This window comes from Hevea brasiliensis, chromosome 13, assembly GCF_030052815.1.
Source record: "Hevea brasiliensis isolate MT/VB/25A 57/8 chromosome 13, ASM3005281v1, whole genome shotgun sequence".
Classification (NCBI taxonomy): domain Eukaryota; kingdom Viridiplantae; phylum Streptophyta; class Magnoliopsida; order Malpighiales; family Euphorbiaceae; genus Hevea; species Hevea brasiliensis.
Window position 1 is genome coordinate 90,999,869 of NC_079505.1, and position 22,390 is coordinate 91,022,258.

At 35.8% G+C, this 22,390-nt stretch overlaps 1 non-coding gene across 1 annotated transcript; it reads right to left on the bottom strand.

Annotated features, from left to right (window-relative positions):
* Nucleotides 1-15,102: 15,102 nt before the first annotated feature.
* Nucleotides 15,103-15,209, bottom strand: LOC131172447 (small nucleolar RNA R71). Its single transcript, XR_009142924.1, has one exon. It is a non-coding gene; the product is annotated as a small nucleolar RNA R71 (small nucleolar RNA).
* Between the last annotated feature and the right edge of the window lie 7,181 nt (nt 15,210-22,390).

Consider the following 22,390-nt stretch of genomic DNA (forward strand, 5'->3'; position numbering starts at 1 on the left):
AGAAAGCAAAAAGACATGGAGATTATGAAGATTTGAGAAGAAGACTGTGGTCTATTATTCCTCTTAAATATCAGAGTATGCATTTCACAGCTTGCCAATGGTTAACGGAGGGTGAGTGAATGAATTGAGTTGTTTTATTGACTGTCATGGTGATGTCGGATCGAGTAAGTGCTAAATATTGTAGAGAGCCCACTACTTGCAGAAATAAGGAAGGATTTTCAAAGTTGTTGGAAGAATCATTATCTAATATTGCTTGTGGAGAAGATGGCGTGGAGACAGAAGTAGCCTCATGCATATTTGCACGCCTTCAAAGTTGTTGGAAGAATCATTATCTAATATTGCTTGTGGAGAAGATGGCGTGGAGACAGAAGTAGCCTCATGCATATTTGCACACCTTAAAGATCCCAAATATACTTGGATTGGGAGAGTTGAAGTCCAGTCTTTAGCCAAGTGACCTCCATGATAAACTCATTTTATATAAGTATTTTAGGACAATTTTGCATCCATTTTGTCTTTTTAGTTTATTAATTTTATGCTTTTAATACTTATTTAGTTAATTTGTTAATTTTAGTTTCATTATATTTGATTTTTGGAATTTTAATGTTTTTTATAGGTTTTAATAAGGTTTAAAGGCAAAAAGGTCCATATAGAAGAAATTCAAAGTAATTTGGAAGCTTAAAGTAGAGTGAAAAGTGAAGAAAATTTGCTTAAAGGAGAAGACCAGCTGAGACTTTCAAGGACCTCCACATGCCCCGTGTTGAAGGTCATGTGAAGATAAGAGTTACCCATCAGAAATCAACATGAGGCATGTAAATTCACACTGGGTCATGTAAATAGAGACTTCGAAACAAAACACGCCGAAAGTTTCATAGGCCTCCACATGCCCTGTGTGGCGGGTCGTGTAAACAGAGATTTTGGCGAAAACACGCCGAGACTTTTAGAGACTCCCACATGCCCCGTGTAGCTGGTCGTGCAGAATCTAAAGGCTCCTTCTCTGAATCAACATGAGGTATGTGAAAAACAGCTTAAATCAACATGAGGCATGTGGGATGGCGCTGGCAGATTTGCTGACATGGAAAAATTTTCTCTATTCATACCTTTTACACCTTTTGTCCTTATCCCTTTAGAGACTATTTTTAGGGCAACCCTTGAGAGGATATAAAAGCATCATATTCTCATTTTTACCATAAGGAGAAAGGGACAGAAAAATCAAAAGAGAAAGGAAAGAGGGAATCACGCCATTTTTGGAGTAAGAACACCTGAATAGTGACGTTTTTTAGCTTTCATTTTCTGAGATTTGGATCTTCTTCTTCTAGGTTCTTTTATTTTTAGTCTTATTTTCAAGTTTTCTTGCTCTATTTCATATTTTTTACTTATAAATACAAGCATGAGTAAGTAGATACTTAAGATTTCAAAGTTGGGTGTAATGATTTAAGTTTTATTTGTGGATTTGGACTAGTTTTAACTAGATTTTTAGTATATATAAGCTTTGATTCTTATCTTATGTGCTTATTTATATACCCATTGTTGGTACCCTTTGGGTTTTGTTCTTAATCTTAGATTGAAGTACCGAGAGGTGAAAATCTATGATAGATAATCAAGATAATGAATTTAATCACCTAGTGTTAGAAATAAACTAGTGGGTTAAGAGGAATTTCAAGTTGATTAAAATACTTAAAGGGTTTCGGGTAATTAAACATCGCATGAGAATGGGTTAGTTTCCTTTAAAACTGTAACACCCCCGTTTGCATAGCCTGGTAGATTTCACTGTTCCGGTGACCGGTGTCGGTCCGGACAATTAAGGGGATTAGGACCACACTTAAGACAACTTAAGAAGCCATAAACACAAATAATTAGTAATGTTTAATTAGTTGACTATAAATAAGAAAAACAGAACATAAGAAGTTAAACGAGCCGAGAGTCACAGTGATGAGTGACCTCCTGAACGCATCGCAAGTCGTTTTAAACTCAAATTTCAACCGTAAAAGTGACGCTGCGGTCCTTAGGACCCTTATGAACACGATGGAAAGAGAAAATCACGAAAAGAACTGTAAGCCAGTCAAATAATTAGGTCGAGGAGGAAGAAATATTGGATTAATTGCAAACCGGGATGAACCGGCGAGGGGCAAATTGGTCAATTGACCCCGAGAGCTGACTCCTGACCTAACTGTCAAATAAAATCGGAGAAATAAAAATTTTTGAATCAAGAATTAAATTAAAAAAATAATAGAAAAAATAAATAGAGAAAAAAAAAAGAAAAAGAAAAGAAAGAAGTTAGAAAAGTCAAAGACGATGTCATAAAAGATTAATTAAATTATTTTATTAATTTGGGAATTTTGGTCTTCAAAAATGGATAAAAATAAAAATTCAAAAACATTTTTTTTGCTTCTTCTTTTACTTTTCCCGTAGCTCTCTCCTCTCCCTCTCTTCTTATTTTGTTCCACCATTTTTAAGCAAGAAAAGCTTGGAATTCTTGGTTCCTTTCCATAAATCCTCTAAATCCCAACCTAGAAATTTTATTTACCAACCTTAAACCTTGTTGATTTCCCTTGAAAGGAAGTTTGAGCAAGATTAGGAAAGGAAAAAAAAGAAGAAAATTGAGGAAGAGGAATTTCAAGTGAGGTAAGCAAGCTAAATTGCAAATTTTAGTTTATTGGTTATCTTTGTGGTTTGAGTAATCTAGAAATTTAATTAAAATCAAAAGAAAACATTTGTAGAGGACCAAAGGGAATTTCAGCCAGCTATGGATGTGGGAGAGTTTGATGTATTTTGAATGAATTAAATGTGTTAGTAAGTTTGTATGAAAGTGATAGTAAGATAGAAATGCTTAAATGTGAATAAATACAACATTTTAGTGTAATTAGGGTTTGGAAGCTAGGGTTTATGAACCAAAATTTGGAGAAATGCATAAATGGCATGTTTGACCTATTGTGAAGTGAAATAATGGTCAGTTATGACCAAATGGATTGTGTGATAATGGTAGGAAATCAAACCAAATTCGTAGGTTAATGGTCATGCTGCAAATGGATTGTGTGAGAATGGTAGGAAATCAAACCAAATTCGTAGGTTAATGGTCATGCTGCTGGCAGTATGACCAAACCCACTTTGAAGGACCAAAACTCAAATTTTACAAGTCCAATTGATATGCCACCAATTGGAGATAAAAATAGACATAAAAGAGCACAATTTTCATTAAGGAACCATGGCCAAAAACTGACCAAAACTTGGTGAAACAATTGACCAAAGTGAATTGATTGCAGGCTGCCACTGCACTAAACTGACCAAATAAACAGTAACTGTTCATTTGGTCATAACTCGAGTTAGACAGGTCAAATTGACCTGAAATTTGGCCAGGGGTTAGAGGGCATATAGATCTAAAACTTTCATGAAGAACATCACCCCAAATTATTCCATTAACCCATTCAAATTATTGAGTAAAGTTAGGTTACTAAACCTGCAACTCTGCAGAATTTTCAGTGAGCAGCAATGTTTGGATGGCTATAATTCCCTCTAGAAAACTCGGATTTAGGCGATTCTTGAACCGATGGAAACCTAAGACATAGTATAACATTTCATATGAAGAAAGTTAGACCAAATTATGAACTTAACTTAATCAAATTACTGACCAAAGTTGGATCAAAATCTGCCAGAACCCAAAATACTAGTATGAACAGTACACGTGAACAGTAAACTTATTTTGGCCATAACTTGAGCTACAAAACTCCGATTGAGGTGATCCAAAAATGAGAATACACTTAAGACAATAAGGAAAATTTTCTATGAAGGAAGTTTTGTTAAATTCCAACAGTAGATTGACCAATGGAATAGTGCAACTTCGGAGAACCAAAACCGAAAATTTGCAATTTTGCCAAAATGACCTAAGCTTTGAGAAAATGACCAAAACCAACAAGTTTAATGACCAAAATGTGGTATGTGGGTGAAGTTGGAGTTCCCATACCTATTAAGCCTTAGAAAGTCAACTATTTGACTTGAATAGTATAGTGAATAGTAACCCTAAACACAAAATTTAAAGAACGTCGAATTTAGCACGTTAGAGCTAGGTAAATGTGAAACTAAATTTATTTTGGATTTATGTTAAGTTATAGTACTGAAACATTGTAAAATTGTATGTTTCAGTTGAAAAGAATATCGGAAGGAACCCGAGGAACCGAGTCGAGGCTAAGGGACGACTCGTTTGAGGTTTGTGCACAACGTATAATTTCTGTAAATTATTTGCTGCATATTGTTTTGAATGGTTTGAAAAAGTGAAATGAGACATTATTTATGATGCTTTGATCGAAATTGTTGAAAGTTATTGTGTATGTTTGAAATGGCAATGTTTAGCAAATTGTTAAGATAAGTTTTGAAACCGCAGTGTCATGACCATATATTTGAACACCTCACTAGCACGACTAGTGGGGGTAATTAGTTTCGAATTTTGATTCCTTCTCTGGAGAAGTGTTGAGGTGTGCCAGTAGAAAAGGATGTGAATGGATATCCATATATTTGAGCTAGCTAGCCTTGTGATGTGATTTCTCTTTAGCCTCTGGCTATTGAGATTCTATTTGTTTCGAATGGCATGATCTAACTGTGGGTTTTATGAAATGTGTTTTGATACTTTGAAATGAACCTGGTTTGCATTAAAATCTCATAATTTATGTTTTGTGTTTAATGCTCATGTTTAGTCAAATTTTTGAATAAATATGATTTAAGTTTTGCATAAAGATTATTTTAGTATGTTGTGCACCACTGAGTCCTAGTACTCAGCGACAGCTTCTATTGCTGTCGCAGATACAGAGACTAGAGGAGCAGCAGACTGAGCTGCTGAGGATTGAGGATCGTTCTGCTTTGAAGCTATCGGGTATAATTTATACCCTGATCTTAAATATTATTTTGATGTATGTAATGCACAGAAATGTATGGACATGTGAAGATGGGTTTTGAGCAGCTTGTACAAAATCTGTATAAAATTTGTAATAAACTTTAGTTTGGATTTTCTTAATGTAAATTTTTGTATGATGAATACATAAATTGTTTATCTTTAAAAAAAAATATATGAATATGAATGATATTGATTGATAGTATTTTGAGAACTATTGAACTTGTGAATTTTGAGAAATTGACTGAGTTTGATTGTGAAATCGAAGTAGTGGTTGAGAAAAACTTTTAGAAGTGCTTTTTACAGGTATTCGAAGAACGGTTTTCTCAAAATACAGAGGAAACTCTGTCAAAATTTTTATAAAATTTGCGGAAAACTAAAATGGCCAAAAATATTAATTAGTTTTAATTTCAACTAAATGTTTCTAATACTTATTAGAAATGCTCACCACTTGTCAAAGATAAGAAAATTGTTTTAAAATCCCTTGTAGGGTACTTAATGAATTATCGGTAGGTGAAGTTCGGTAGTTCATTAGGTATTCTACGGGATCATGTTATGCCTTACAGAGGGGTAAGGTGTGACATGTTTTAGTGGTATCAGAGCAAGTTTTTGAAGTACGTTTTAAATTGTGAATTTGTGTATTTCTTTGTTAAGTACAACTGCTCAATGTCCATAATTGTTACATACAGTGCATTACATCATGAATATGAACTAACAGAGGGAAATCTCCATGTGTTACTTATTCAGGAGATACCCTACTCTAGACTGTTATGGAAGAAGGGGATCGCTCAGTTGAGCAGTCTGTTGAAGCTGAGGCACAAGGGAAAGCCCCAGCTTTACCGAATGTTAGCGGGTCAATAACACCAGCCCCACAAATGCCGCAGTTCCCTGCACAATCGCACGCAGAGATGGTCGCGATGTTTGACAAATGTCCGGGGTATGCTGCTCAAGCTCCACCCCAACCAATTGGCACAACCACCGCCTTCACCGATAAAGACGATAAGTTATTGAAGTATGGGGCTGCAAAATTTAAGGGTACAGTGGACCCTTTAGAGGCAGAGCAATGGCTTGAGAGAATGGACAGTGTGTTTAAGAAATTGCACTGCACAGATGAGCTGAAGTTTGAATATTCGGTGTCGTTACTGCAAGGGGATGCGTATGATTGGTGGAAGACCATCCCCACGGCTTATTTGAACCACGATCTTGACACAGGATGACTTCATCGAGAGAGTTTAGGCAAAATACATCCCGGATGCATATGTTGATCGAAGCGCAAGAATTTTTGAGCTTAAAACAAGGAAATCGATCAGTGGCAGAGTATGAGAGGGAGTTCTCCCGCCTGAGTCACTATGCGGGGAGTCTCCTTACTACCAGCAAAGCAAGGTGCAAGAGATTTGAGACGGGTTTGAAGCCTAGCATAAGGATGCAAGTTGTGGGATTCCAACACAGCAACTTCTCAGAGCTTATGTCTTAAGCACTTGAACTGGAGAGAATTGAATCAGAAGCAACCCCAAGGAAAGAAAAATCAGAAAAAGTTGAGAAATTAGAAAAAGACAAGGGGGAAAAATCAGTTGAACAAAATTCTGGTGCTACCTCTGGAAAGAGAAAGAAGTTTAGTGGACCCAGCAGGGGTCGAGGTGGAAGATTTGGTAGGGGCCGATTTTCTGGTCAGAGACCCCCTAGGTTTGGTCAGCAGTCAAGCAGGGGTTCACATTCTACCCGCCCCTATGAGACTTGTGGCAAGATTCATGGGGGGGAGTGTTATTGGGCCACTGGAGCCTGCTTTAACTGCGGAGGCAAGGGCCATATAGCTAAAGACTGTACTAGTGCTCCAAGATATAGTCCAGCTCCTACTCCGAGGAGGATCTATTGAGTCCCGCTCTCGAGGTTCACGGGCCAAGGGAGGAAGAGGCAAAGGTAGAAGCACCTTCAGCGATCAAGGCACGATTGGTCGATCCAGACAAGGAAGTGCTTCAACAGAATCTACACAATGAGACAATGAAGAGGCTGAGACTTCTGATGTGGTAGCTGGTACATTCTCTATCTCTGATCAAAAAGTATTTGTATTGTTTGATCCGGGTTCAACTCATTCATATGTTAGTGCTAGCATAGTCAGTTCACTTGCTGTTCCATGTGTGCAAATGGGTTTTGAAGTGCTAGTAACTAGTCCTTTAGGACAAGAGATCCAGGTCAACAGAATCTATAGAGACTGTCCTTTGGTAATCCAAGGACATGTTTTCCTGTCAGACTTGATTGAAATGCCCTTCAGAGAGTATGATATTATCTTAGGCATGGATTGGTTAGCCAGGCATCACGCCATGATTGACTGTAGACTGAAGATAGTCACTTTTGGTCTCCCTTTATACGGTGATGTGGTAATACACGGGGAGAGGCATTTACTGCCATCAAACATCATTTCGGCTGCACTAGCCAGAAGGATGATCAGAAAGGGGTGTGAAGCATACTTGGCACATGTGATAGACACCCAGGTGGGGAGTCCAGCACTAAGGGACATCCCTACGGTATGTGACTTTCCGGATGTGTTTCCTGATGAATTGCCAGGATTACCTCCAGAAAGAGAGGTGCAGTTTGAAATTGATGTTATGCCTGGTGTGGATCCAATCTCCATAACGCCATATAGAATGGCACCTGCAGAATTGAAAGAATTGAAACTGCAGTTGCAAGAATTGCTTGACAAGGGCTTTATCCGCCCTAGTGTGTCACCTTGGGGAGCGCCAGTGTTGTTTGTAAAGAAGAAAGACGGCACTCTCCGCTTGTGTATTGATTATCGGCAGTTGAATAAGGTGACAATAAAGAATAGATATCCATTACCCCGCATTGATGACTTGTTTGATCAGTTGAGGGGTGCAGCTGTGTTCTCCAAAATTGACCTGAGATCAGGTTATTATCAGCTGAAAGTACAAGAGCAGAGTATTTCTAAAGCGCCTTGTAACCCACTATGGCCATTATGAATTCCTAGTCATGCCATTCGGTTAACTAATGCTCATACGCTTTATGGATCTGATGAACACTATCTTCATACCATACCTCGACCAGTTTGTTGTGGTATTCATTGATGATATATTGGTCTATTCGAGGAATGCAGAAGAGCATGATAGACATCTGCGGATTGTACTGCAAACTTTGAGGGAAAAACAGCTATATGCCAAATTATCGAAGTGTGAATTTTGGCTGAAGGAGATATCTTTCTTGGGGCATGTAGTATCAGAAGAGGGTATCAAGGTAGATCCAAGTAAGATTGAAGCTGTCCTTAATTGGAGGCCACCCAGAAATGTCACAGAGATTCGCAGTTTTCTGGGTTTAGCTGGATACTACCGTAGATTTGTGAAGGGATTCTCCATGTTGGCATCTCCATTGACCAAGCTGCTTAGAAAAGATGTAAAATTTCAGTGGACGGATAAATGCCAACAGAGTTTTGACGAATTGAAGAGATGTTTGACTGAAGCTCCAGTCCTGACTTTACCTACTCCGGGTAAAGAATACACAGTATATAGTGATGCTTCTCACAATGGGTTAGGCTGTGTATTGATGCAAGATCGAAATGTTATTGCCTATGCATCACGCCAGCTAAAACCGCATGAGAGGAACTATCCAACACATGATTTGGAGCTTGCAGCTATTGTGTTTGCTCTTAAGATCTGGAGACACTATTTGTATGGGGAAAAGTGTTACATCTATACAGATCATAAGAGTTTGAAGTATTTGGGCACCCAGAAAGAGCTGAATTTGAGACAGAGGAGATGGTTAGAGTTGATAAAAGACTATGATTGTCTGATAGACTATCAGCCAGGGAAAGCTAATGTTGTGGCTGACGCCTTAAGTCGCAAGACTATGGCAAGTCTATGAGTTACTCCTTTGTCTTTGGTACATGAGTTGAGATCATTACATGCCAGTTTAGAGATTAAGGATGAGGCGACAGATTTCATGGCATGTACACCGGTGTTAATTGATCGATCGTAATGGTCTCGTAATGATGAAAGGTATCGGAAGTCGTTAGAAGAAGTCCTACAGGCAAGAAACCGAATTCTCAATCGGAGATGATGGTCTCATCACTACCAAGGTAGAATATGTGTTCCTAATAATGTGGATTTGAAGCAAATCATTTTGAAGGAAGCACATGAGTCTCCTTTGCCATGCACCACGGTGGTACAAAAATGTATAGAGGGCTAAAGGAGCATTCTTGTGGATGGGTTTAAAAGAGACGTGGCGAGTTTGTATCCAAATGCCTAACTTGTCAGCAAGTAAAGGCAGAGCATCAAGTACCCACTGGGTTGTTACATCCACTACCAGTGCCGGAATGGAAATGGGAAAGAATAACAATGGATTTTGTAATGGGACTTCTGCGGACACAGAAGAGTCATGATGCAGTTTGGGTCATTATTGACAGACTCACTAAATCTGCTCATTTTCTGCCAGTCCGGATGGACTACAGTTTAGAAAGATTGGCCAAGTTATACATCGATGAGATTGTGAGGCGCATGGAGTGCCGGTATCCATTGTATCGCATGAGAGATCCTAGGTTCACTTCTAGATTCAGGGTAGTCTTCAGAGAGCCCTAGGAACTAGATTGAACTTCAAGACGGATTCCACCCACGCATGCATGGCCACCGAGAGGGTAATTCAGATCTTGGAGGACATGCTACGGGCTTGTGTGATTGAGTTTGAGGGCAGTTGGGATACACACTTGCCTTTGATTGAGTTTGCTTACAACAACATCTACCAATCAAGCGTTGGAATGCCTCCATATGAAGCTTTGTATGGCAGAAAATGTAGAACCCCGTTGTGTTGGGATGACGTGGGTGAAAGAAAGATGATCGGACCCGAAATTGTTCAACAGACTGAAGAGAAAATTAGGGTGATCAGAGATCGACTTAAAGCTGCATCAGACCGTCAGAAGTCCTACATTGATCTGAAGAGAAGGGATATTGAGTATGCAGTGGGTGAGAAAGTTTTCCTCAAAGTTTCTCCTTGGAAGAGAATTATGACATTCGGCAGAAAGGGGAAACTGAGTCCTCGTTTCATTGGGCCATATGAGGTTCTGGAAAGAGTGGGTCCTTTGGCATATCGGTTGGCACTACCTCCAGAGTTGGAGAAGATACATAATGTCTTTCATGTGTCTATGTTGAGGAGGTATCGATCAGACCCATCTCATGTACTACCAGTGGAGGAAATTGAACTAAATCCAGACCTCACATATGAAGAAGAACCCATAGAGATTCTGGCTTATGAGGTGAAGCAGCTACGGAACAAGCAGATACCATTGGTAAAAGTGCTGTGGAACCATCATTCGGGCCAAGAAGCTACTTGGGAACGAGAGGAGGACATGAAGAGACAACACCCACAACTGTTCAGAGATTGATACCAGGTAAAATTTTGAGACGAAATTTATTTAAGGGGGGGGGGGGGAGAATTGTAACACCCCCGTTTGCATAGCCTGGTAGATTTCACTGTTCCGGTGACTCGTGTTGGTCCGGACAATTAAGGGGATTAGGACCACACTTAAGACAACTTAAGAAGCCATAAACACAAATAATTAGTAATGTTTAATTAGTTGACTATAAATAAGAAAAACAGAACATAAGAAGTTAAACGAGCCGAGAGTCACAGCGATGAGTGACCTCCTCGGGAACGACTGCAAAGTCATTTTAAACTCAAATTTCGAACCGTAAAAAGTGATGCTGCGGTCCTTAGGACCCTTATGAACACAGTGGAAAAGAGAAAATCACGAAAAAGAACTGTTAAGCCAGTCAAATAATTAGGTCAGGGAGTCGGAAGAAATATTGGATTAATTGCAAACCAGGATGAACCGGCGAGGGGCAAATTGGTCAATTGACCCCGAGAGCTGACTCCTGACCTAACTGTTAAATAAAATCGGAGAAATAAAAATTTTTGAATCAAGAATTAAATTAAAAAAACTAATAGAAAAAAATAAATAGAGAAAAAAAAAGAAAAAGAAAAGAAAGAAGTTAGAAAAGTCAAAGATGATGTCATAAAAGATTAATTAAATTATTTTATTAATTTGGGAATTTTGGTCTTCAAAAATGGATAAAAATAAAAATTCAAAAACATTTTTTTTGCTTCTTCTTTTGCTTTTCCCGTAGCTCTCTCTTCTCCCTCTCTTCTTATTTTGTTCCACCATTTTTAAGCAAGAAAAGCTTGGAATTCTTGGTTTCTTTCCATAAATCCTCTAAATCCCAACCTAGAAATTTTATTTACCAACCTTAAACCTTGTTGATTTCCCTTGAAAGGAAGTTTGAGCAAGATTAGGAAAGGAAAAAAAAGAAGAAAATTGAGGAAGAGGAATTTCAAGTGAGGTAAGCAAGCTAAATTGCAAATTTTAGTTTATTGGTTATCTTTGTGATTTGAGTAATCTAGAAATTTAATTAAAATCAAAAGAAAACATTTGTAGAGGACCAAAGGGAATTTCAGCCAGCCATGGATGTGGGAGAGTTTGATGTATTTTGAATGAATTAAATGTGTTAGTAAGTTTGTATGAAAGTGATAGTAAGATTGAAATGCTTAAATGTGAATAAATACAACATTTTAGTGTAATTAGGGTTTGGAAGCTAGGGTTTATGAACCAAAATTTGGAGAAATGCATAAATGGCATGTTTGACCTATTGTGAAGTGAAATAATGGTCAATTATGACCAAATGGATTGTGTGAGAATGGTAGGAAATCAAACCAAATTCGTAGGTTAATGGTCATGCTGCTGGCAGCATGACCAAACCCACTTTGAAGGACCAAAACTCAAATTTTACAAGTCCAATTGATATGCCACCAATTGGAGATGAAAATAGACATAAAAGAGCACAATTTTCATTAAGGAACCATGGCCAAAAACTGACCAAAACTTGGTGAAACAATTGACCAAAATGAATTGATTGCAGGCTGCCACTGCACTAAACTGACCAAATGAACAGTAACTGTTCATTTGGTCATAACTCGAGTTAGACAGGTCAAATTGACCTGAAATTTGGCCAGGGGTTAGAGGGCATATAGATCTAAAACTTTCATGTAGAACATCACCCCAAATTATTCCATTAACCCATTCAAATTATTGAGTAAAGTTAGGTTACTAAACCTGCAACTCTGCAGAATTTTCAGTGAGCAGCAATGTTTGGATGGCTATAATTCCCTCTAGAAAACTCGGATTTAGGCGATTCTTGAACCGATGGAAACCTAAGACATAGTATAACATTTCATATGAATAAAGTTAGACCAAATTATGAACTTAACTTAATCAAATTACTGACCAAAGTTGGATCAAAATCTGCCAGAACCCAAAATACCAGTATGAACAGTACACTTTAACAGTAAACTTATTTTGGCCATAACTTGAGCTACAAAACTCCGATTGAGGTGATCCAAAAATGAGAATACACTTAAGACAATAAGGAACATTTTCTATGAAGGAAGTTTTGTTAAATTCCAACAGTAGATCGACCAATAGAATAGTGCAACTTCGGAGAACCAAAACCGAAAATTTGCAATTTTGCCAAAATGACCTAAGCTTTGAGAAAATGACCAAAACCAACAAGTTTAATGACCAAAATGTGGTATGTGGGTGAAGTTGGAGTTCCCATACCTATTAAGCCTTAGAAAGTCAACTATTTGACTTGAATAGTATAGTGAATAGTAACCCGAAACACAAAATTTAAAGAACGTCGAATTTAGCACGTTAGAGCTAAGTAAATGTGAAGCTAAATTTATTTTGGATTTATGTTAAGTTCTAGTACTGAAACATTGTAAAATTGTGTGTTTCAGTTGAAAAGAATATCGGGAAGGAACCCGAGGAACCGAGTCGAGGCTAAGGGACGACTCGTTTGAGGTTTGTGCACAACGTATAATTTCTGTAAATTATTTGCTGCATATTGTTTTGAATGGTTTGAAAAAGTGAAATGAGACATTATTTATGATGCTTTGATCGAAATTGTTGAAAGTTATTGTGTATGTTTGAAATGGCAATGTTTAGCAAATTGTTAAGATAAGTTTTGAAACCGCAGTGTCATGACCATATATTTGAACACCTCACTAGCACGACTAGTGGGGGTAATTAGTTTCGAATTTTGATTCCTTCTCTGGAGAAGTATTGAGGTGTGCCAGTAGAAGAGGATGTGAATGGTTATCCATATATTTGAGCTAGCTAGCCTTGTGATGTGATTTCTCTTTAGCCTCTGGCTATTGAGATTCTATTTGTTTCGAATGGCATGATCTAACTGTGGGTTTTATGAAATGTGTTTTGATACTTTGAAATGAACCTGGTTTGCATTAAAATCTCATAATTTATGTTTTGTGTTTAATGCTCATGTTTAGTCAAATTTTTGAATAAATATGATTTAAGTTTTGCATAAAGATTATTTTAGTATGTTGTGCACCACTGAGTCCTAGTACTCAGCGATAGCTTCTATTCTTTGTCACAGAATCTGAGAGACTAGAGGAGCGACAAGCGAAATTCTTGAGGATTGAGGATCGTTCTGCTTTGAAGCTATCGGGTATAATTTATACCCTGATCATAAATATTATTTTGATGTATGTAATGCACAGAAATGTATGGACATGTGAAGATGGGTTTTGAGCAGCTTGTACAAAATCTGTATAAAATTTGTAATAAACTTTAGTTTGGATTTTCTTAATGTAAATTTTTGTATGATGAATACATAAATTTTTTATCTTTAAAAAAAAAAGTATGAATATGAATGATATTGATTGACAGTATTTTGAGAACTATTGAACTTGTGAATTTTGAGAAATTGACTGAGTTTGATTGTGAAACTGAAGTAGTGGTTGAGAAAAACTTTTAGAAGTGCTTTTTACAGGTATTCGAAGAACGGTTTTCTCAAAATACAGAGAAAACTCTGTCAAAATTTTTATAAAATTTACGGAAAACTAAAATGGCCAAAAATATTAATTAGTTTTAATTTCAACTAAATGTTTCTAATACTTATTAGAAATGCTCACCACTTGTCAAAGATAAGAAAATTGTTTTAAAATCCCTTGTAGGGTACTTAATGAATTATCGGTAGGTGAAGTTCGATAGTTCATTAGGTATTCTACGGGATCATGTTATGCCTTACAGAGGGGTAAGGTGTGACAAAAACTCTCTTTAGTTTGCTTGAAATAGAAATTAAAGGAAATCAGAATCAACTTCCTTCAAACTTATATTTTCATTGATCTTAGCTTTACCTATCCAAATCCCAATGAAATTTACTTCATAAACCTCAACTCTGTAATCAATTTTTACCACTAATTAATTAAATCTTTTGTTACTTGCTGAAATTTTAGTAAATTAGTATAGTACTTAGAATTTTAATTACTTAATTCATTATAATTTCCTTATTTTTCCCAATTTAATTTGCTGCATCTCTTACTCTATTTTTGGCACAAATTATCGATAGCCCAAATAATCATAACTTTTATAGTTTGGTACTTAAACAAAAAATCTCTGTGGGATGATATCTTTTGTTTACTACTTGAATGACCTGTATACTTGCGGAGTACGCAAACAAGTTTTTAGCACTGTTGCCGAGGAGTTGTTTTGTTTGATATTAGGCGATGGATTGTTTAGTTAATTTGGGCTTTTTGTTTTTTATTTTAATTTCTCTTCTTTATCATTATACTTTGAGATTTTTCTTATTTTGGTTTTTTAGGTACATATCTTTTATATGAGAAGAATAAAAAGTGCAGAAATTGATTTAATTTTTGATCCTGAGATTGAAAAGACAGCTAAAGCTTTAAGAGCAGAATCTAAAAGAAGAAAAGCTGAACTCAGAATTCAAAGATAGCAAGAGCAACATCAAGAGCAACAAGTGATAGAAGCTATGGCAAACAACAATAACTGATCAATTAAGGATCATGCTTTTCCTAATTTTGGAGATTTTAGACAGAGTATTACAAGGCCTTGAGTGGAAGCAAACAACTTTGAGTTGAAGCCCTCACTTTGTCAAATGGTTCAACAATCATAGTTTGAGGGAGGTCCTACTGAGAGTCCACATGTGCACCTTGCACATTTTCTTGAAATTAGTGACATGCTGAAGATAAATGGAGTGTCAGATGATGACATTCGACTGAGATTATTTCCTTTTTCTTTGAAGGATCGTGCTAGGGAGTGGTCGCATTCATTACCTCCGGGCTCAATAACTACTTGGGATGAGTTGTCATAAGTTTTCTTAGCTCAATACTTTCCTCCTAGCAAGACTACAAAATTGAGAAATGAATTACCTTCTTTCAGACCAAGTGATGATGAGAGTCTCTATGAAGCTTGGGAGAGATATAAGGATCTTCAAAGGAGATGTCCACATCATGGAATCCCTAGATGGATGCTGGTTCAACATTTCTACAATGGTGTTTCTCCAGCAATTAGAAGTATAATTAATGTATCTTTAGGAGGCAATCTTATGGAGAAGTTAGAAGATGAAGCTTATTCAGCATTGGATAAAATTGCTTACAACAATTATCAATGGAGCTGTGAAAGAAATGAAATGAAAAAGCCACCAGTTGGTGTATATGAATTAGATGCCATGAGTATGTTCAATGCTAAATTTGATGCTTTGACGAGAAAAATGGATAAGTTAAGCATGAAGGTTGACTCATCAATTGGAGTATCCACCAACGGTGTTTTGGCAAGTGGTATAGTGAGCAACAGCATGAGTGTTGAGAGAGTCATTGGAATTTTTAAGTTGCATTTCTTCAGAAAGAAGTAAGCCAAATAAATCATCAAAGGAGATCGAGGTTAACCTTGCTTCAATATTGCATGTGAATGGTTTGTAATCTAGACCAAGACCATGCAAGATATGATCAATGAGATCATCTTCGGAGATGGCAGCATCAAGTGCAACAAGTTGATTAAATATGTGTTTGACACAATCCATGTAGGTTGCAATGCAATCATTGTCCCTAGACAAGACATGAAGAGCATTTTTAAGAGTGCGAATTTGAGTTCGAGAACCTGAAGCATAAATGGTTTACAGTGGAGACCAGGCAGCATAGGTGGTGGTGGCCCCAACAACTTGGGAGAGAACAGATTCAGAAAGGGAGCTAAGAATCCAACTTAGCACTGTTTGGTCCTTGATATACTAGGTTGTATATTCTGGGTTCAGAGCATTGTCAATTTTTTTAGGGGGAGTCAGTTTGGAGCCATCAATGTGGTGAATCAATTGCTGCCCGCAAAGAAGTGGAATTTTTCCAAAGAAGGTAATTGGTAGAAGTGAGTTTGATTGTTATTTGAGGCATAAGAGACAAAGAAGAAGAAGCTGATGAATTGGTGGCCATGGTGAGGATTAAAAAAAAAAAAAGGTGTTTAAACTGTGATTTGCTGCTCTGATACCATAAAAAGATGCACAGATGATTTGTAATTGGCTCACACCTTTGATTGCCACTGTCAACAAATATATACAGATTACAATGATTAACTTGCTAAAATCAAATCCTTGTATACATGGAAACGCTACAACAGAATTCCTCTAAAATGGGATTGTATAATTGAATGACTATGATTTAGGAGATTGGCTGTTAATTTTCCTTAATATGGTGCTGATAAAAAAAAAATTGAAACGGTTTGGTTTGACTATTTACTTGTAATTTTTGACATAAAATATATTTTTTAACTTATAAATTAATTTAAAAATAATTGATAATTATTTAATAAAATTATTTAAAAATAAATTTTAAATAGTTTAAGTATTTAGTTGAAAAGTACTTCAAAATAAGTTAATTTATTAAAATAACCAAAATAGATAAATAATTAAGTATTTTGATTATTAAATGAGGACAATATTGATATTTTTTAACAAATTATTAGGATAATAAATTTTTTTACTTTATTTATAATTTCTAACTTATTTTAAATGGGTTTTTGAATTTACAAGCTAAATTAAACACTACTATATTTATTACTTGCTGCTTATAAGTAGGTTTTTCACTTATAAGTTAAATCAAACACTCTTTAAAAGATACTTAAAATTAACTTAATTTATCAAAATGATAAAAAAAAATGTAATACCCTCACTATAGCAATTCTGTACATTCTACTGTTTCAGTGACTGGTGTCGGTCCGAACAGCTAGAACATCTGAAAAAATATTTAGACTAAAGTGAGGAGCCATAATTAACTCAAATATTAATAAGAAAAATTAAGAAAAAATTTTAAAAATAAATTTCAACTAAGTTAAATGAGTCGTTGCCCTAGCGATGGGTAACCCAGTGGGAAGTTGCGGTCCTCGCAGCTAGAAGCCCTAAACCCAGGGGAAAATTTATGAAATAATTTTTGAGACTCCAGAGAAGATTCATTGAGGTTTCTATGGCATTAGAATGCTAAGAAAAGGCTTAGAAAAATTTTTAGATCGGTACAGACGATTTTGGCTTAATAAGCCAAACGAAGAGCATTTTGGTTATTTCGTCTTCAGAGATGATTTTTGACCAACTTGTCCAACTCAACTCAACTAAGCCTTTATCCCAAAGATTTGGGGTCGGCTATATGGATTCGCTTTCTCCAATTTAAATGATTTTGGATTAAATCCTCAGAAATGTGTAATGCTTCTAGGTCATGTTGTACTACTCTCCTCCAAGTCAATTTAGGTCTACCTCTTTTTTTCTTTCTATCCTCTAACCTAATGTGCTCTACTTGTCTAACTGGAGCCTCCGTATGCCTGCGCTTCACATGACCAAACCATCTCAATCTCCCTTCTCTCAACTTATCTTCAATTGACGCCACTCCTATCTTTTCTCTAATACTCTCATTACGGACTTTATCTAGTCTAGTATGGCCACTCATCCACCTTAACATTCTCATCTCTGCAACTCTTATCTTAGACGCATACGACTCTTTTAGTACCCAACACTTACTACCATATAACATAGCCGGTCGTATAGTTGTACGGTAAAATTTTCCTTTCAACTTATTGGGAATTTTACGATCATATAAAACTCTTGAAATTTTTGACCGACTTGTCCAATTAAGTAAATAATTATTATGACATAAAATGTGAATAAATATTACTAAAAATTTAATTGAAATTTGGTAGAAAAAAAAGAAAGAAAAAGAAGTTAAATTGGGAATTATGACATATGCATGATGCACACATGATGTAATAAAAAGTTTCCACCTAATCACCATTTGACAAACTAATAAAAAGAGATAAAAATGAACTTAAAATGACATAAAAAAACAAAAGAAACCAGCAGCTTCTTCTTCATACGAGCTGAACCAAGAGAGAGAGAGAGAGAACAAAAGACCTCCATGAAAGCTCTTGCTCAAGCTTTATTTTCCCTAAGCTTTCCACCCCAAAACCCTAAACTTCCTTTACAAAAAATTATCCCTAAACCTTGAGGAAGCATAAGGCAGCAGAAATTTGAGGAAATTTTTAAATTGGGCAAGTCCAAGTTAGGTCACAAGAGAGGTTAGTGCTTATTTTCACATCTCTCTCTTTCTTTTCGTGTTAGGGACTTAAATTGAGTAAGAAAATTATAAGAAATTGAATAAAACATTTGTGTAGAGGTATGGATGAAATTCAGCAGTCCCATGGGTGTAGTAGTTTTGATGGTTTTGATGGATTCAAAATGGGTTGGAAATGGTGTTTGAGGTATTGATATAAAATTGACAGTGAATTAGTATGTTTAATTGATGTATGTGCATGAATTGAAATTTGAGAATTAGGGCTCTTGAACTAAATTAAGAGATTTGTGCTTTGAGGGTAAATTAGTGTTTTAATGGTCAATTAGTGACCATTTATGGTGAATTGAATTTAAATTGGAGTGAGTTGTGGTATTAAGAAGTGTATTGGTATGCTGCCTCTCAAGGTACCAGAATACTAGACTTGAGTCCAGTATGTTCCTAAGATTATAACTTGAGTTAAGTTACTCCAATTTGTGCAAGGCTAATTGGAGGTTAAACTAAACACAAAATGCAACAACTTTGATGAAGAAAACTGTCCCAGAAAACTAACCTAAGTGGCTCTAAAAATTGACCTAATCCGAGTGACCAATATGCACTCCCTGGAAAATGACCAAATGAATAGTATTTATTCATTTGGTCATAACTCAGTGTATAAAGGTTCAATTGACCTAAATTTTTTACCAGTAGAAAGCTGAGACACAGCCCTACAACTTTCATGAAGAAAACAAACCCAAATTTTGACTATAATATGTCCAAAAGCTGACCTACAATCAGTGTATAAAAACTGCAGAATTGATTCTGCCCAGAAATTCTGGAAAAATTGTAATCCGGCTAGTTATGGTATTTAGGTCATAACTTGAGCTACAAAACTCCAAATGGAGTGATTCAAAAAAATAAATGTAACTAGACACAATAAGGAACAACTTTGATGAAGAACATCTGGCCAAATTCTCACTGTAGAATAGCCTAATGGAACAGTAAACTCTAACACCCAAAACTGAAATTTTTGATTTATTTTCCATTGGTTAGAAGTATGGATTGGCAACTAATGCCAACACTTTTTGGAACCAAAATGTGGTAAATCTATGTGATTAAAACTCATGTAACTATTATATATGAGAAAGTCAATATTTTGACTTAAATGACCAAATGAATAGTAACATTACATGTTAAGTACAAATATTCAAGAAATAACTTTGTAATATACCCTAGTAGGCCTACTGTGATTGGTTTGGATAGGTTGGTATGCCAATAGGTTTCTGATAGCAGTATTGCGTATGATATATGGCTCCATGCCATTTTGTGATATGATAGCCTATGGCTATATTGATTATGATGTTATACTTGGCTTTATGCCTCATTGCATTTATGGCTTATTAGCCATTCTGTTTGCACACCGAGAGACACATTGTGACCGATAGTGTGACGGCCCGAGGTACCTGGTACCCAGTGCTAGTTTACTTATTTATCTAGTCTGGTCAATTTGTGTAGGTTACTTGGGCATGAAAAAGTATAAATGTAATTGAATTGATTATTAAAGGAAGTAAGGAAATTAAATATTAAGATAAAGAACAAGAATGATTACAATAAAAAGAAGCTCAAAATCATCAAGAAAACGATTAATAAAATGCTAGAACGAGTTAATATCATAAAATGTAATTAGCCTTTGACTAAACAATAAGTTAGTAAATATTTATTTCTTATAAACACAATAACTAGGAAATTTTTACTTTTATTTGCATATTATATTTTCTTGTATTATTGGCACCACTAAGCTTTATGCTTAGTGCGTCGCTTTTGCAATGCGTAGGTACTGAAGATTTGGATAGAGAGCCCAGTAGACTACAGACTGGGTGAGGCCATTCACAGTTCTATATAGTGTCTGTGTCACTTCACAGGCTACAGTGCATTGGTAGGACACTAGGTCCCATTTTTGTATTTTCTACTGTTTGTAATTAAACTTTTATTTTCTCATGTATAAATTGAAACTTATGTAATATAATTTGGTATGAATGTCAGTATTTATAAATTTGTGTTTATAAATGAAATGTACATGATTATGATGTTAAATGAATGAATGACAAATGGAAGAATTATTGAGAAATTGTTGAAAATTGATGTGATAATTGAGAGTTGTGGAATAGAATGACTATTGGAGGTGTTTTTCACAGGTTTCGAAGAACTGTTTTCTCCATTTTTAGCCGGTACTCTGCCGAATTTTCTATAAAATTTTCAAAACCTCAACTGAATTTAAAATTTTAATAAATGACTTAAATGAGTTAAATTTTCACAAATTGCACTTCATAACCATGAAGAAATAAATCAAGAAAGGATAAAAATAATTGAGATAAAATATGGTATTCCGATACACTGTATGGCATATCTTGCTCGGCTACACTGTATGTAACACCCCTATTGGTATAGCCTGGTATATTTCACTGTTCCGGTGACCAGAGTCGGTCCGGACAATTAAGGGGATTAGAACCACACTTAAGTCAATTAGAGAAGCCATAAACACAAATAATTAGTAATGTTCAATTAGTTAAGTATAAATAAGAAAAACAGAACATAAGAGGTTAAACGAGCCGAGAGTCACAGCGATGGGTGACCTTCTCGGGACGGACTGCGAAGTCATTTTAAACTCAAATTTCGAACCGTAAAATGTGACGCTGCAGTTGTTAGGACTCTCATGAACACAGTGGAAAAGAGAAAATCACAAAAAAGAAATGTTAAGTCAGTCAAATAATTAGGTCAGGGAGCCGGAAGAAATATTGAATTATTTGCAAACCAGGATGAACTGGCGAGGGGCAATTTGGTCAATTGACCCCGAGAGCTGACTCCTGACCTAACTGTCAAATAAAATCGGAGAAAAGAAAATTTCGGAATCGAGAATTAAATTAAAGAGCGAATAAAAAAAAAAGAGAAAAAGATAAAGTGTAGGGAGATGACATCATGCATGACATCATGCATGATGTCATAAAAGTAATAATTAATATAGTTAATTAATAAGATTTTTTTTGGGTCTTCCATAAGTAAATAAAAGAAAAGAAAAGAAAAAAAAAATAAAACAAAAGTTATCTTCTTCTCCATATTGCCGTCCAAGTCTCTCTCCTTTCTTTCTCATTTACTCCACCATTTTTATGCAAGAAAAGCTTGGGATTCTTTGGTTCCTTTCCATAAATCCTCTAAATCCCAACATTAAATCTTATCCCTAGACCTAGATAAACACTTTGGGAGCAAGAAGGAAAAGAAAACTTGAAGAATTGAAGAATTAGGAAATCTACAAATTGAGGTAAGTGCAATTTCAAGTTTGGATTCTTATGGAATTCATGAATTTAAGTTTATGTGTGATGAGATTGCATTAGAAATAAAGGAAATTATGCTTAAATAAGGGAAGAAAGAATGTGGCAGCCATAGAAACCTAAGGTTTTAATGGTATTTAGTTAGGTTAAACATTAAATATTGGTGAATAGATGTTATATATGTGAATTGTATAATTAGATTACATGAATTGTGAAGATTAGACAAACTTAGGGTTTGAATATTAGAGTTTATGAACCAAAAATGTAAGAAATGAGTAAATGGTGTCTTTGACCTATTTTGAAGTGAAAAATGGTCATTTATGACTAAATGAGTTGTGTTGGAATGATTGGAATTAAAACTAAATTCGGAGGGAGTGTGGTCATCTTCGTGGCAAAGATGACCAAGTCAACTTTGAAGGACCAAAAATGAAATTTTACAAGTCCAATTGATATGGCACCAATTGGGGATAAAAATAGACATAAAATGACACAATTTTCATTTAGGAACCATGCCCAAAAAGTGACCAAAACCTAGTGAACAAATTGACCAAATTTGGATCAGTGCAGGCTGCCCTGTACAAACTGACCAAATGTACAGTGTTTTTTCATTTAGTCATAACTCGAGCTAGGCAGGTCCAAATGATCTGAAATTTTACCAGTGGTTAGATGAGATATAGACCTAAAACTTCCATGAAGAACACAAACCCAAAACTACCAGTACCAAAATTGCCCAGAAAATCTGGGTTGTTTCCAATCCGGCAGCCATGGTTCAAATGGCCATAACTTGAGCTACAAA